This window comes from Mesoplodon mirus (assembly GCF_964341445.2).
Source record: "Mesoplodon mirus genome assembly, chromosome: 14".
NCBI classification, from domain to species: domain Eukaryota; kingdom Metazoa; phylum Chordata; class Mammalia; order Artiodactyla; family Ziphiidae; genus Mesoplodon; species Mesoplodon mirus.
This window is the reverse complement of record NC_138990.1, coordinates 81,682,786-81,698,952: the sequence shown is the minus strand read 5'-3', so window position 1 is coordinate 81,698,952 and position 16,167 is coordinate 81,682,786.

Below are 16,167 nucleotides of genomic sequence, written 5' to 3'. Positions count from 1 at the left end.
TTGATGGCAGAGACTGTGTTTTTTGTATACTGGTGTAAATACCATATTATTTATATTAGTGCCTTATTAAATGTAGCACTTAATAAATATTCAACAAAAATTTATCAATGATTACAACTTTATAGAGAAGTTGGAGAATTTGTTCATAGCCAAATATCCCTATAAGTGGTATTAATTTAGCCAGATAAGTTTGTGGAGACTGTCCCATATGCACTCATGACAGGGAATATGAGTGTCAAGGAAGGAAGGGTGCAAAGAGGTCAAGAAATTTGGAATTTGTATTAAGTGGAGGTGATTTCTCAGAAGAAAAAGGACTTGGCCTGGGTTTTAACATGTTCTGTGCAGTTGACATGTAAGTTTCACAACGTCTGTTGAGAGGGTTGGAGAAGATGCTATGAGGAGGATGTAAATGTGAAATCAGAGTTAAACCAGCAGCACAAAGAGGAAGTGATATTAGTGAAAGTCAGGGTCAAGAGTTTGCATTTGGCAACATGGATGGACCTAGAAATTATACTAAGTGAAATAAGTCAGAAAGAGAAAGACAAATATCATATATCACTTATATGTGGAATCTAAAAAAATAATACAAGGGAACTTATTTACAAAATAGAAATAGACTCACAGACATAGAAAACAAACTTATGGTTACCAAAGGGGAAAGGGGGTGGAGGGATAAATTAGGGATTTGGGATTAACAGACACACACTACTACATATAGAATAGATAATCAACAAAAACCTACTGTACAGCACAGGGAACTATATTCAATATCTTGTAATAACCTATAATGGAAAAGAATCTGAAAAAGAATATATATATATATATATATATATATAAGTGAATCACTTTGCTGTACACCTGAAACATTGTAAATCAACTATACTTCAATTAAAAAATTAATCTGAAAAAAAAGAGTTTGCATTTGGACTAGACAGATGACAATTGTCCTTAGAAGATTTTGAATAACTGAGATATGCCCTCCATTCAGTACATGTAAAGGATTGTATGGCAAGAGGAAGTGAACAGGAAAAGAGGTTACCATCACTTATGGATGGAATAACAAGAATCTGAGCAGGGGCTTGAGAAAAGAAGGGGGAGAAACGAATGAGAAGCAGAGCGAGCTGCTTAGACTTGCAAAGGAATGAGAGGATGACACTGTCGAGGATACTGGAGCCTCAGGGGAAAGCAAGGATTCACCCTTGTTCCATCCCCAGGTAAGAAGGGTGAGCGGTGAAATACTGTAATCCCAGCTGATAATGAAAGTAGGTGGGTGGGAGATCTCCTACTCCCTAGTTTCAAAGAAATCTCTCTTTAGGCTCCAGCTCTTGGACAATGATGGGAAGACTTAAGGTGTTACATAGATTTGGGGCAGGCGAATTGAACTATCTTTAGCCTTTTAGCAGAGAGATGGTGAAAAAAGCCGTTGATTGGAAATCAGGTACTCTGGGGTCTCCACTTGCCATGTCTTTTAACTGCAAGTCATTAACTTCTCTGAGCTTTGAAAAAACAGAAGGAGAACAGACTAAATAATTTCTAAGCAAGCTTTCATATTCTGTGTTCTATACTGGGTTATGGCACACCATTGCTTCAGTAGGTTGATCAATGAAATATACAGCAATGTGTTTGCATCATTACAAATGAGAGACAGTACAGACTTGCAAACCCACACTCATGCAGTTTATTTTCCTCCAACTTGTAAATGTTAGCTGTGTGAGTTTCAGAATAACAACCTGCCCTGCGAACTCCTTCCATTTGGGTTATTTATTTGCTGTAAACAAAATGGCACCTCGCTGTAGCTTGGAATCTCTCAGGCACTTTTGAATATATCTACGAGAAGATATATGAATACATTTCCTTGACTGATGGCTCAAAATGCCATCCACACCTGAGTCTGATGAAGATTCTAGCTCCAGCTACCAATTTACAGGAGAGAAGAGAGAAAAGTGTTAACCTATACCGTGGGATTGCATTCAGTTGCATCCAGACTGTGGAAAAATCTTCAGGACATGTTACCTATTGCCGAACAAACACATTATAAGAAAGACAAAAGAGAAGTGAGATGGAACCCATAGATACTTTAAATGCTTATAAATGAATTATAATATGTGGACTTCATTTGCCGCCTAATTCAAACATACAAATTTAAAAATTATGACGTTCATGCGAACTGTAAATGGGATCACTGACTAGATATTTGACAATTATTTACAAAATATTGCTAATTTTAAAGGCTGTGATAATGGTATAGTGGTTTCTTAAAGATTTGATCATCTTTTAGAGATACAGGAGTTACATACTGAAATATTTAGAGATGAAATTACATGATATACAGTTAGCTTCAAAATAATATGGGGGGAGGGGTGGCTGAAACCAGGATTGGCCATGTGTAGATTATTGTTGAGGCTGGATAATGGCTACATAGCAGTTCATTGTACCTTTATGTACTTAAAATTCTCCACAATAAGAAAAAAATTTGATGCCATCAATTTACACTGAGCATTTTCTTTGATTCTTGGAGCTTTCTTAGCACTTCCTCAGTGACAGGTTGGACTATCCCTACAAGAATGTGATATAGACACTGATGCTTTTTTGGTAGAAGATTATTAATGCTTAAATGGGGAAAGAATTGCTAACAGATATAAAATTTAGTTTTTATTGTTCTAATGGATTCCCCCTTTCCTTCCCATCCTCAGTTTCTAAACTAGGATAAGGAGTGGAAAAAAAACAACTTAATTTTTCTGGCTTTGTCATCTCTATTAGTAAATCCTTTGGCCTTTTTGTAGAGGCAAGTCTCTAACTGAGAACATCTCCTATGCACTGACCAGGCCCATCATTTAGACTCAGACTTAATTCTCCTGGATTCCATGTAATTTCCAACCAATAAGTATGCTCTAGAGAGATTTAGGACATTGGGAATCCAAATGAAAAAGCTGTAGTTGTGGACTTTCTGGGGCCCATTGAAAGATGAGATGAGCCTTTTCCCTTTGCCCTCACATCCCTCCCTATAGTGATATTTGTAGTGGACATTTGTTCTAAGAGTATCCTAATTTTCACTGTTGGATTCTCTTCTCCTCTCCTCCAATAGACTTTAGAGTAAGCTGACCTCACTCCCTGATCTAGGGGTGGTCTTGGATTGGCTAAACCCAATCAGTACATTCCATTCCCTTGGTTATGGCCATTCATTCTGGGGAAGACATATGCCCCACAGTGGTCCAATCAGTGTGTATCTTAGCACTGTTGCAATACTGGGGCAGAAGGAATCTCTCCTACTGGACTTGAGCAAGGATGATTGTATCCCTGACCTTGTCAGACAATTATCCTGCTACAACTAGGGGAGTAAGTATTAGGATGGAACTCAGGTTGAGGATTGCTGAGCAGAAAGATGAAAAGAAATTGGGTCTTTGGAGACATGACTGAGAAGCTGGATCTATCAACCATGAAACTGCCATTCCTTGAGACTGTATTTGCTCTGAGGGCCAACAAATCTTGATTGGTTAAGCCAAATGAATTGTGTTTTATTTCATTTGTTTCTAAGAGCATCTTAGCATAAATAGAACATGCTTACCTACTGACATAGAAATGCTGGAGATAGAATATTTCAGTGAAGAATCCAAGAGTGAGAATATACTGCTCACTTTACCTCTTAAATGGGTCTATGCTCCATATTGGGTATATTAAAACAAGATTGAGGCAATCTAGTTGGAGACATCAAATAAACAAATGTTAGGTGATTAGACAAACTGAAAGACATAATTTTGCTGAGTCTGATCCTGTCTAGTGAACCTGGACAACCAAGTGAAGGGTAGAGGTAATAGGTCAAGATTAGCAGAGTAACCTGTGTGATGTCACTAGATGTCGGGAGCTAGGAGCAGAAGGAAACCTGGGTTTAAACTCTTACTATTTCTGTTCCCTCTTTGTAAAAAACCCATATCAACTGTATAGACCAGAATGCGTGTCCCAGATGGCACTAGATTGCTCCATGAGAATGGACCACACGTGACTTATTCACCTTTGTATGTATTAATTGAATGTCACATGTATGTTAGGCACTGTTCTAGGCACTGGGAAACATTCTAATATAAGGAGATCAGATAAGTAAGGAACTAGACAAGTAAATAATATATAGCCTCTCAGATAGCAATAAATTTCATGGAAAAAAAGAAAGTAGAATAAAGCAGGAGAAAGAGTGCCAGGGAAGAGGGACAAAATATATAGTGGCCAAAAAGATGACATTTTAGCAGAAATCTGCGTGACATGAGGAGAGAGCCATGTTGACATCTAGAAGAAGTTTCCAGGAAGAGGTGGCAGCCAGTACAAAGGCCCTTGTTAGGAGCAAGCTTAGCATGTTTGAGGAATGTTAAGGAGAATCAGAGTGGCTGGAAGGGAGTAAATGAGGAGAAGACTCACAGGAGATGAGGTCTCAGAGGTAGTGAGAGGCCAGAACATAAGAGTCATGGAGGCCAATCTAGGCACTTTGATTGAATTATGAATTATTTGGAATGCTATCACAAGTTAAATTGGGGAACCACTATGTTTTACTCATTTCTTAGCTTGAAGAAGGAAGTGAAAATTATAATTGCTTATAAAACAAGCCAAACAAAACAGAAGTGGGCAAAGAAAAATGCAAATCTCCTCCCTTCCATACCTTCCTCCCATTCTCCCCCATCTAAACACTCTCGGACCCCCTCCACCCCTAGAAACAGAAATTAACAATTTGTTGGGTAGTCAACTGTACATTTTTCCTAAGCTCATACAAATATATATCTCCCTGCAACACACATAGAATATGTATGTATGTTTATAATTATTTCTTATTCTTATTAAAATACGATTATATTATGGACTAGTCTCTGCATCTTGCTTTATTTGTGGAAAAATATTTTGTGCACCAGATCAACAGGTATCTAACATAATCTTCTCCATCTTGCCATTTTGTTGTTCCTCATTTTCTTACACCTCTCATGAGGATGATGGCAAAGAATAAGATCTGTGATGTAAGTGGGTCCTCTTAAAATTTTCTGGTATAATATTCCAGATCACGGATGTCAGTAGAAATAATTAATAAATGATTTTTTACAAGTTCAGCTCACTCTTGGTGTTGAATCAGAATTTTCTATCTTTCCCTCTAATCATTGGTTTGTGCAGGCCTCAAAAGTCATTTTGCCTAGAAATTTGGGATAAAAGTGAAGAAAAGGTAAATATTAGAGAGAATCATGGAATTTTGGAATTGAAAGGTACTTAAGATATTACCTACAGGAATAAAGACACAGACCTACTTGAGAATGGACTTGAGGATATGGGGAGGGGGAATGGTAAGCTGTGACAAAGCGAGAGAGAGGCATGGACATATATACAGTACCAAACGTAAGTTAGATAGATAGTGGGAAGCAGCCACATAGCACAGGGAGATCAGCTCAGTGCTTTGTGACAGACTGGAGGGATGGGATAGGGAGGGTGGGAGGGAGGGAGATGCAAGAGGGAAGGGATGCGGGAACAGATGTATATGTATGACTGATTCACATTGTTATAAAGCAGAAACTAATAATAATAATAATAATAAAGATATTACCTGATCTACTCTTCTTCTTTTGTTAATTTGATAAATATATACTGAGTGCCTAGTACTCGGTAGGTACCAAGAAAGATGTTAGAGACAAAAAGTTGTCTAGGACACAATCTCAGTCTTCATCTTAATATCAGGGCAAATGAAGGCTCAAAGAGATTGGGAGACTTTTCCAAGACACATTAGGGAAGTGACAAATGTGATTGGAACACAAACCAGTTAAACCAGTTAACCAGTTCAGGGTTCTTTCCATGTGTCTCACAGTATATGGAAGTTTATAACAGTAAATAACTAAAGGCCAGTCCTGAATGCTGTCATTTGCAAAAAGTTTAGCTATTAGAGGTCCATGCAGTGAATGAAATGCTAGTTAGACTGCTCTCATCTATCAGGAGCTGGTAATTTACTCTGAAAAATCTTAGTGTAAAAACCTAATTTCAACCTGCTTTCTTAGAGGGTAAATTTTATTCCATTTCCTTTTCTCAAGGCTCTGTCATTAGCATATTAAACTAATGAGTGAATCAATTATTTAAAACTGGCAATATTTTTTATTATGTCTAATTAAGTGTTTAATCAGGACATTCTGGTCTTTAATTCTGAAAACAGCATTCACCACAGGATGAATGAAATGACTGGGTGGAACTTTACTAACAACCTCTTGTACGCAGAGGACTAGGAAGGAAGCTGGAGGCTTAGAGGTGAAGGTGAACAGGAACGAGTCACAGAAGAGACAGGAAGTGACAACAAGCCTAATCATCAGCAGCTGAGGATCATGACTGCATGTTTCTGAACAGACTTCACAGTGGGGAAGGGTAACTACCACCTCAACTTCAGGATATGGTTCCTGAAGTCTCCACTGCACAATAAAACTGATACTTAGGGCAGTTAAAGCATTCTTTGCTTTTCTCTAGACTCCTCTAAGTATTTACCATATCATTTAAGTGTTAGTTAACCAAGTGCCTCAATAGTCATACAATATTTTAAAAACCATCTGAAAATTATTTAACCAATAATTATAATGCATTTCAGGAGATGTTTTTGATTTCAAAAGCACATACTTAATATTTACCAAGTTCACTATATCTACTGGTATGCCAACATATTACCTAAAGGCCAAACTATCCTAAAACTAACAGTAAATCATAACAAAAAGATCCCAGAAAATGTCCAGGAGTCACTCAAAGCAGATAGGGAAAGTGGGAGAAAGAGGTTAATTCACATATGCATTCCTTTATTCAATGAATACTTATTCAGTGCTTCCTCTATACCTGAAACACTCTGATTCTTACTAGAGATATAATAGATAACAAAACAGTCATGATTCCTACTTTCTCAAAACTTGCAGTTTACCAAGAATATGGACAAACTAGAAATTACAATGCCATGTTGTAAATAGTAAGATAGTGTTACCAAATCCAAATTCAGTCTGCTTACTGCATGACAGACAATTAAATTGGGAGACGAGGTGTTTAGGAAAGGAATAACAACTTTATTTGGAAAGCAGGAGTCTGAGAGGATGGCAGACTAATGTCCTAGAGAGCCATCTTACCCAAGTCAGAATTCAGGCTTCTTCTATACTAAAAAAGGGAGGAGGTGTGGTTGGTTGATGCAAACTTCTTGGTGTTGGAATCCTTTGTTCTTGTGGCTGCCCACATAAGTCAGGTCATGACGTCCCTATGAACCTCCAACAAGACAAATGTTATTCTCTGTTCTGCAACTTTTTATCTCTATATGAATGGGAAAATGTTATACTCTTACAGGTCAGAGCCTTGAGAATGGGCTATCCTGTATAGTTCAGGCTATAGGCAACATTCTCAACTCAAAAAAAAAAAAACCAATAGAATACAAAAGTTGAAGTAAAACCAACAGATCTAATATGGAGTCAGATTTGTTCTTCCCTATTACAATAAGAGTATGTTCTGAATGCTACAGGAATACTCAGGAAAGGGAAGTCAGGAAGCTTGTGAGAGGAAATTGTATGAGGAAATGAGTTGACAGCACCAGACCAGTAGAAGTGAACTTCCTTTTGCAGCAGGAGAAATGAAATATTCTAACTGACCCACTCACTGAAAACAACCAAAACTGTTTGATAGGCTATTTTAAAAATCTTGTATTTTTTCACATGTGTCAGTGAGCAGGAACAAAATTAAGTCTAAAAACTAGATGAAAATAAGAACTCAGGTCAGCAGAGCAGGAAGCTAGTTTTGCCCTAAGTACATTCTCCAAACAGGGTGAACTTGAGCTTCATTTTTTCACAGACATAGTGTACAGGGAATGGAAGACTTCCCAGTATTGTCCCCACATTTGTGGAAAGCCCAATAGGTCAACCATGAGGATTAAGCTGGGATACCAAAGGTATGTACCCACAGTGTAGAGTGAACTAGAAATAAACATACCTCAACTCTCTTTTTACTCCAGGAGACTGCAAATAAAGCTGTTATTTTTATTTATTTATTTATTTTGCGTTACATGGGCCTCTCACTTTTGTGGCTTCTCCCGTTGCAGAGCACAGGCTCAGCGGCCATGGCTCACGCGCCCAGCCGCTCCGCGGCATGTGGGATCTTCCCGGACCGGGGTACGAACCAGTGGCCCCTGCATCGGCAGGTGGACTCTCAACCACTGAGCCACCAGGGAAGTCCAAAGCTGTTATTTTTAACTTTAGCTCTGAGTGGAAGAGGAAAAATAATCCCTTGAGAAATAGCAAAACTTCAAGCCAACCCCCCAAATATTAGAATTCTGAATGCTCAAAACTTAGGTGACTCCAACCCTCCTCCTCCCCAAAAAACCCTCTGAAGATGAGATGTTAGCTTAAATCAGTTTCAGGTTGGTAATGCTCTCAGATTCCTGGCAGTAACAAACACAGGTCTCTCTGGGGGAATTTACCTTTAATCCACATTATACATTACGCAAAGAAATAAGACACCATGAGTGAAAGCTAGCAGAAACAAAAGAGAGAATTATCAGACCCTTCCCTAAATGCTTCATATATAAGAATTATTTAAAACAACTATCATTAGTAAGTCAAAATAAATAGAACAAGATTAAAAATATGTTTTGGGTGCAGAAACTATAAAAAGTGACCTTGCCGATCTGAAAAGGTACCAAATAAAGTTTCTAGAAATTAAAAATAGAACAATTGAAATTAAAATCTCAATGGTTGAGTTTAGCAGCAGAGTAGATTCAGCTGAATTAACAAAATTAATGAAATAGAAGATATATTCCAATTACTATATCTCTAGCGACCAGAATACAGCACAGAGAAAGATGCAAAGTCATGGAAAAAATGAAAAAGAAATTAAGAGAAGTGGAGGATAGAGTGAAGTGATCTAGCATCAACTAGAAGGAGAGGAGAAAGAGTATGTCAGAATCTACTAGCCACTCAAAAGGATCCAATCTCTCTATTTCCAGGACACATAGACAGTATTTCTTAGCCTCACTTGCATTCCAGTCAATGAACACAAAAATTATGTGTGCCTGTTCTAGATTGGTTTGTAAAACACCTTTCATGTGTGTTCCTCCAGGTTCTTTTCTCCTCTGGCTGACTTCAGTGGAGATGCCTTTGGAAAGCCATATGTTTAAGAAGCAGTGCTTCTGTCAGCTGGGTCCCTGAATGACCATGTAGAGGAGGTTAACCCTGCCTAATTATGCATCTGCTCATGACTGTTAAGAAATAACAGAGATCTATTGTGTTGAGCCACTGCATGTTTGGGTCCATATGTTACCACAGTGTAACTCACTGGACATGTACTAGAGGCAATACTTTAAAGACAATGGCAGATAATTTTCTAGAATGGATGAGAGATCCAATCTCCTATATAGGAATCCAAAGAAATGAAAAGTAGGAAAACCAGCAAATAAACAAAATCCATACCAAAGTGCATTATAGAGAAACTGCAGAACACTACAGACAAGGAGATCTTAAAAGTAACTGGAAAAAATGCCAAGTTACCTTCAAAGAAATAATATTTCAACTGAGAACTCACTTCTCAGCAAAAACAATTAAGTCACAAGAAAGTAAATTGATATCTTGAAGATATATTCAGAGAGACAATATTATCTTACAATTGCATGCTTATAGAAATATCTTTCAAGAGTAAACCCAATGTAAAAACATTTTTAGACAAACAAATACTAAGAATTTATCACCAAAGGAAGCTTACTAAGGAAATACTAACAGATACACTTCAAGTGGAGGGAAAGTGATCCCAGGTGTAAGATCTGAGGATGAATGACAAAAACAAAAATATAAGTGGATAAACTTAAGTATTGACTATAATGTATATATCTATATATATAAATCCCTATATATCTATATAGATATAGTCATTTCATTGACTATGTGAAATGACAATTACAGCGTCTTAAGTGGTTCAAAATAATAAAATGACAATACGTTAAAACAACAGAATTAAGTCAAGAGCTGGTGGTTGGGACTGAAATGTTGAGTCCCTTTTATTTGGGGGAAGGAAGTAAAGATATTGAATAAATTTAAACTTTGATGATACAGGCCTATTACAATTTCTAGAATCAAAATAGAGTATATTCCTCTAAATTATGAAGGGGGATAAAATAATGATAAAAAATTGTCTAATGATACAAAAGGCAGCAAGAAAGGAGAGAAAAAAAATTTTAATGTAGAATAATTGAATGACCCATAATTAGATGTTTGAAAATACATTTAAGTATATTGGTAGCTACAATAAATGTAAATAAGCTAAGAGTTCCAGTTTTAAGAAAAGATTGTTAGCCCCCAAAAATATCCAAAATATAGCATATGTTGCTTACAAGAGATACAGAAAAACTATAAGGTCACAGAATAGCTGAAAATCATCAATTGGGAAAAGATATGTTAAGATGAATTCTAACTAAAAGATTATATATATTAATATGTAATAATAATAAAGCATATTATTTTACATATAATTAAAGATTATTATATACTGAAGAACAGAATTAAAAACAATACATTCTAGGTATAAAAAAATTATTGTATAATAATAAAAAGTTCAGTTAACCAGGAATGTACAACAATTCCATCCTTTTAACAACTAAAAACACAGCCTTAGAATATATAAAATGAAAACTAACAACATTCAGGAAGAAATTTAAAAATCCATCAACATAGTAGGAGATATTAACATACCTATTTCAAAAACTCATAGAGCAAGCCAAAAATAATCAGCTTAGATACAGAAAATTTGAACAACATAATTGGCAGATTTATCAGTTGGGTTCATATAGAACAATGCAATCAACAAATGCAGAATAATTTTTTTTCAAGCACAAACCAAACATTTACTAAAATGGAACACATATAATGGGCCATAAAATTGATTAATAAAAGTTTAAAATATATGGTTCTGCTGACTACAGTGAAATTCTTAGAGATCAACAATAGAAAGCTGACTGGGAAAAAAACTCATATATTTGGAAATTAAGAAGCACACTTTTCCACTAATTGTGGGTAAATAAATCACAATGGAAATTAGATTATATTAAATTTAACACAGAATTGCCAACATGCAACAATTTTTGACATACAAAAATGGCAATTTTATTAAAATTAACCTAATGTTTAGAAATGAACTATAACCAAAATACTCCATTATTAAAACGTGGGGATATAGCTAAAGCTGTACTATAAGAAAATGTATAGCCTTCCAAACATTTTTTTTAAAGAAGGTCTGAAACTAAATATGTCAATTATTTAACTTGTGAAGATAAAACTCAAAGAAAACAAAAGGAAGAAAGTAATGACTAAAGACCAAAAAAAAGGTGCTTTGAGGGAATTGAAAACAAACAAAAAAACCGGTTTGATTGAATGCAGCACAGGATGGGTGAGAGACTAGTCTGGAGAGTCACACGGGGACAAACCACAATGTGTATTTTTGCCATATTACATTAATTCTGAATTATATAAGCTATATTACTTACTTGGTTTATCAAACTTCATTCTCCTAATGAAGGAAGGTCAACGTTGCCTAAACTCACAGTGGGTATTGGCTGCCATGAACAGCCATTTGAAGTCCGAATTTTCAAGATGTTCTGGTGTGTGTGCTGTTTTTGAATCTTGGATACATACATACATACATATAATAGATACCACACATACATACACATCCATGCACACACACAAATATATTTACACACACATCCATCCATACATATATACATGAGTTTTTGAAATAAGCAAGAGGAGGTATATGGAATGCAATTAATCAACATCTAGAACTCTCTTGTAAAAGCAGAAAAGTGTACAAATGGATTGTTTGTTTCCGATCTTTTGAATTTAGAAACAAATGGATTTATGAGCTAACCTATTTTTAAGTAGACGATAGTGTCTCCACCGATCTTTAGTTGTGGTCCATAACCTGACTATGGAAAATAGTATCCTATAAGCCAAACACTAGCAGGACAGAACTTCTAGTTAATACCTATGAAGCATTTATCTTAAATTGATTGGTTCTTCTATCACATATTGCCAGTTTGGCTGGCCCTTTCTAAGCAAGAGAATCCTTTAAAAAGCTTGCTGTGATAATCCTTTTACAATACTCTGATGGACCATTTGTTAGAACTAATGTGTCCTAAACCACAATGGTCTCTGCCAAATAAGTTCACATGTGTGGGCTGCTTAGTAATTTCAGATTATTTTTATCACCATGGACTGTTGTGTATTGTTACTAATGTAACAACCAGCTTATTATCAATTGTCAGAAGATCTGTTTGACCACCATTAACGTTTTCAGAAAAAAAAAAAATCCCTTCCAATGAATTTTCTTTATATGCTTTTGCTATGATTCTTCAGGTCTTTCAGAACTGAAGCTCTGTAGAAAACACGAGAGTTACTCGCATATGCCAGTTGGCAGGCTAGCTCGAGATGTAATTGAAGACACATTTTTCCATGGATTAAAGTGTTTTGTTTAGAAATACATTTCCTATTATACTTTTTTGCACATTTAATTTTTTTTTCAGAAATAGTTCCTTTCATGGTTTCCTTTTTTTTTAAAGAAATATTTAATAGTGTGAGAAGAGGTTTGTTGTGGTTTGGGTGTGGCTAAACCAGTTATGCCCCTTCAAATATTCATGCATTGGAATAATCTCATCCTTTTTTATGGGAAACCATTCTGCTTCTCTCACAAAAACTCACGAGAGTTTGCCACTTCCGTTTTCCTTAAATCTGGGTCACACAGGACTATAAATCTTAGGCTCTTGGGACCAAATGGCCATATATTGCTTAAGGGCCTTTTTCCATGAGTCCAGAGGTTTTGTGATAGGGTGCTACCATCTCTTCTCATCGTCCTCTTCTGGGACAGCCACTCACGTGTTGGAGAAAGGCAAGAACTGAATGTCACTTAGAGAAAAGAGGCAATCAGCAAGTGGAGGTTTCCTTCATTGTTCAGCCCTATTCTGGTGAACAGGGCTTTGCGTTGCTGGTGGAAATTCAAGCGTGAAGCCAATTTTTATGCTCTAGATGACAAAAAAATGCAGCTAATTCCAAAGCGTTTCTCCTTCTTTCCCTGGCAGCTGGTATGTTTACATAGTGGGGATAAAAGGCCTGACATCTGTGTTTACATTTCTACGTAGCAGGGTCCCCCAAACCCACAGTTAGGAATCATTTATATCCAAGCACCTCTGCCCCAGAATTACAACAGCAAAGTCTTTCAACTTCTCCTCGGCAAGGGCCTTTGATCTCCCTGTGCAAAATGCTCTCTGATGAGTTGTGATTGGAAGAGGAGGGCTGGGAAGGTTTTATTCTTTGACAGCTTCCTTCTCTCTTTCCACCCCCAACCATATAGGAACATGACCCAGGCCTTTAAGTACCCAAACCTCTTTCTATAAATTCCACTGAGTCTTCAGAATGAAGTTAAAACAGACTGGTGCAACTAAAGCAGTGCGTTCTCAAAATAATTTGCATTTTTATTAAGCATTCCAGTTGACTCTGATTTCTGATTCCAGGTAGATTAGAATTACCTGGGTTGCTTATAAGATGTGAAAACTCCAGAACCCTATGGAAACCTACTGAATGTGCATTTCCAGGTGTGGGTCTAGAAATCTGTATTTTTCACATCTTGATATGAATCTTATGTATATCGTTGTTTATACACAATCTTATGTATATGTAAGATATACAATCTTATGTATACCAACCCTTAGACTAGGCGGACACTGGAGGGTGGGAGTTTTTTTTTTTTTTTTTTTTTTTTCTTGCGGTACACGGGCCTCTCACTGTTGTGGCCTCTCCCTTTGTGGAGCACAGGCTCCGGACGCGCAGGCTCTGCGGCCATGGCTCACGGGCCCAGCCGCTCCGCGGCATGAGGGATCTTCCCAGACCGAGGCACGAACCCGTGTCCCCTGCATCGGCAGGCAGACTCTCAACCACTGCACCACCAGGCAAGCCGGGAGTTTTAATTTGAGGGTTAGGCTATACTGGTCTTTGTCCAAGACACCATCTCAACCTCTGACCCTTTCAATGAGACCAACTTGCCGGTGGTTTCCCCAAGGTGTAATCAGTGTAAGTTGATGAAATGAAATCATCTTCTCTGAAAGTGTGAATGTCTTACTAAATTTTTTCTGGCTGCATTATTCTACTTTCTATTCAAAAAATTTTGACTTGTAAATTGAGACAAAGTAGTTTAGCAGGTTAAGAAATATTTATAGAACCAACTTTATAGAAATTTAATCTTAGACCTGATCTAAATTTTAATTGTTTGGTTTATGCTATATCTTATTATCTGAAATGACATTCCACTTTTTAAAAATTGATTTTTAAAAATTGAGGTAATTATAGATTCATATACATTTGTAAGACATAATACAGAGAGATCTTCTGTACCCTTTATCTAGTTTCTTCAATGGTAACATTTTGCAAAACTATAGTACGGTATCACAACCAGGATCTGACATTGATACCATCCACAGACCTTATTCAGATTTCCCAAGTTTTACTTGTACTCATTTGTGTGTGTGTGTGTGTGTTTAGTTCTGTACAATTATAACACATGTGTAGGTTTGAGTATGTACCATCACAATCAAGATACTGAACAGTTCTATCACCACAAGAATTTTGGGGTTTCCCTTTTATAACTATACCCATCTCTCTCTTGCTCCCTCTCTGAACCCTTGATAACCATCAATCTGTTCTCTGTTTCTGGGTTTTTGTCATTCCAAAATTATCATATAAATGGAATCGTACAGTATGTAATATTTTGGGATTGCTATTGGGATTTTCACTCAGCATATTTCCCTGGAGATTCCCTGGAGTTGTTGCATATATCAGTAGTTCTTTAATTTCAATTGCTGAGTAGTGTTCCATGGTATGAATGTACCACAGTTTGTTTAATCAGTCATTCATTGAAGGACACCTGGGTTGTTTCCAGTTTGGGGCTATTATAAGTAAATCTTCTATGTACAAGTTCTTGTATGAATACAGCAATACTGATATTTTATTACCCTTTTCAATTTTTATAATTTGTTGGCCAATCACAAACTATATCGTAACCATAAAATCTTTCTATACCTCACCAACCCCTGTCATTCCCTCTTCTCATTTCCCTTCCTCATAACACCTGGACAATTCTGATGTGAGAAAGTTGTGAAAAAGCTGATCACAAGAGCTAAAGGAGCTTTCCTGTTGGGTATAGTTGAAGAAGCTGCCTAGAGATCAGATGTCCAAGGGAAGGTCAAGGTCTTCACATACTGTAGCTCTGGGTCCATCTGTGGTCCACAGAGCCAAAGATCACTAGAGCAGTGGGCATTAGAAAAAAAGTTATAATTATCACTACTACACCACCACAAAGACCCCTAAAAAATCACTTGAAAGGGACACTCTGCATGGGGCTCATAGTCTCAAGATATATGTTATCAAAAGCAATATAGTTGCACTCACTGGGCAATAAGGCTTGGGAAAGCATGGGTCCTACATCTTCTGGTATTTTGGTGAAGACTGAATAGTGAATGTCAATGCCAGTCACACCTCAGATACTGGCTGTGCTAATTTGTGACCAGGTGTAGAAGACATATACCCACAGCCAAGAGACGTTAATATCCATAGAATTTTGTTGACGGTTCTGTCCCTTATGCTTTTGTGTTTGTTTTATTTCCATTTTCAATTGTGAAGGAGAAACATTTATTAACAAATGCCTAAGGAGCTCAGTTTGTAGTTTTACATGTCTGCAATTGGAAAATGTTCATTGCCTAAGGGTCTACAGTATAAAGCAAAATTGTGTGTAATTCCTAAATAGTTATGGAATTTCAAACACAAGTTCACTTAGAGTATTAATGACTTTAATGAAGACAGACATCTAACATAAAATCAACAAATCATTAGACTTCCAGTAAAAGTGTAAGCAATGTCTAATTAATATAATTGTTTATTATTTTCCTCAATAAAACATTGGTCCTTAAGTCTAATGGTGCCTCAAAGATCAACTGACTAGTAAGCAAGGCAACCAGCCAATGACTTGAGGTCATTTAGCCAAAAGAGAACTTTCTACCTACTATCCTCCATCAGACTAATATCAATTATTATTATTGTCATTATTTTGGTATTACTACTATTTGATCTGGTTTCAGCTGAATAAATTCAAACATTATGGGGTATAGACTTA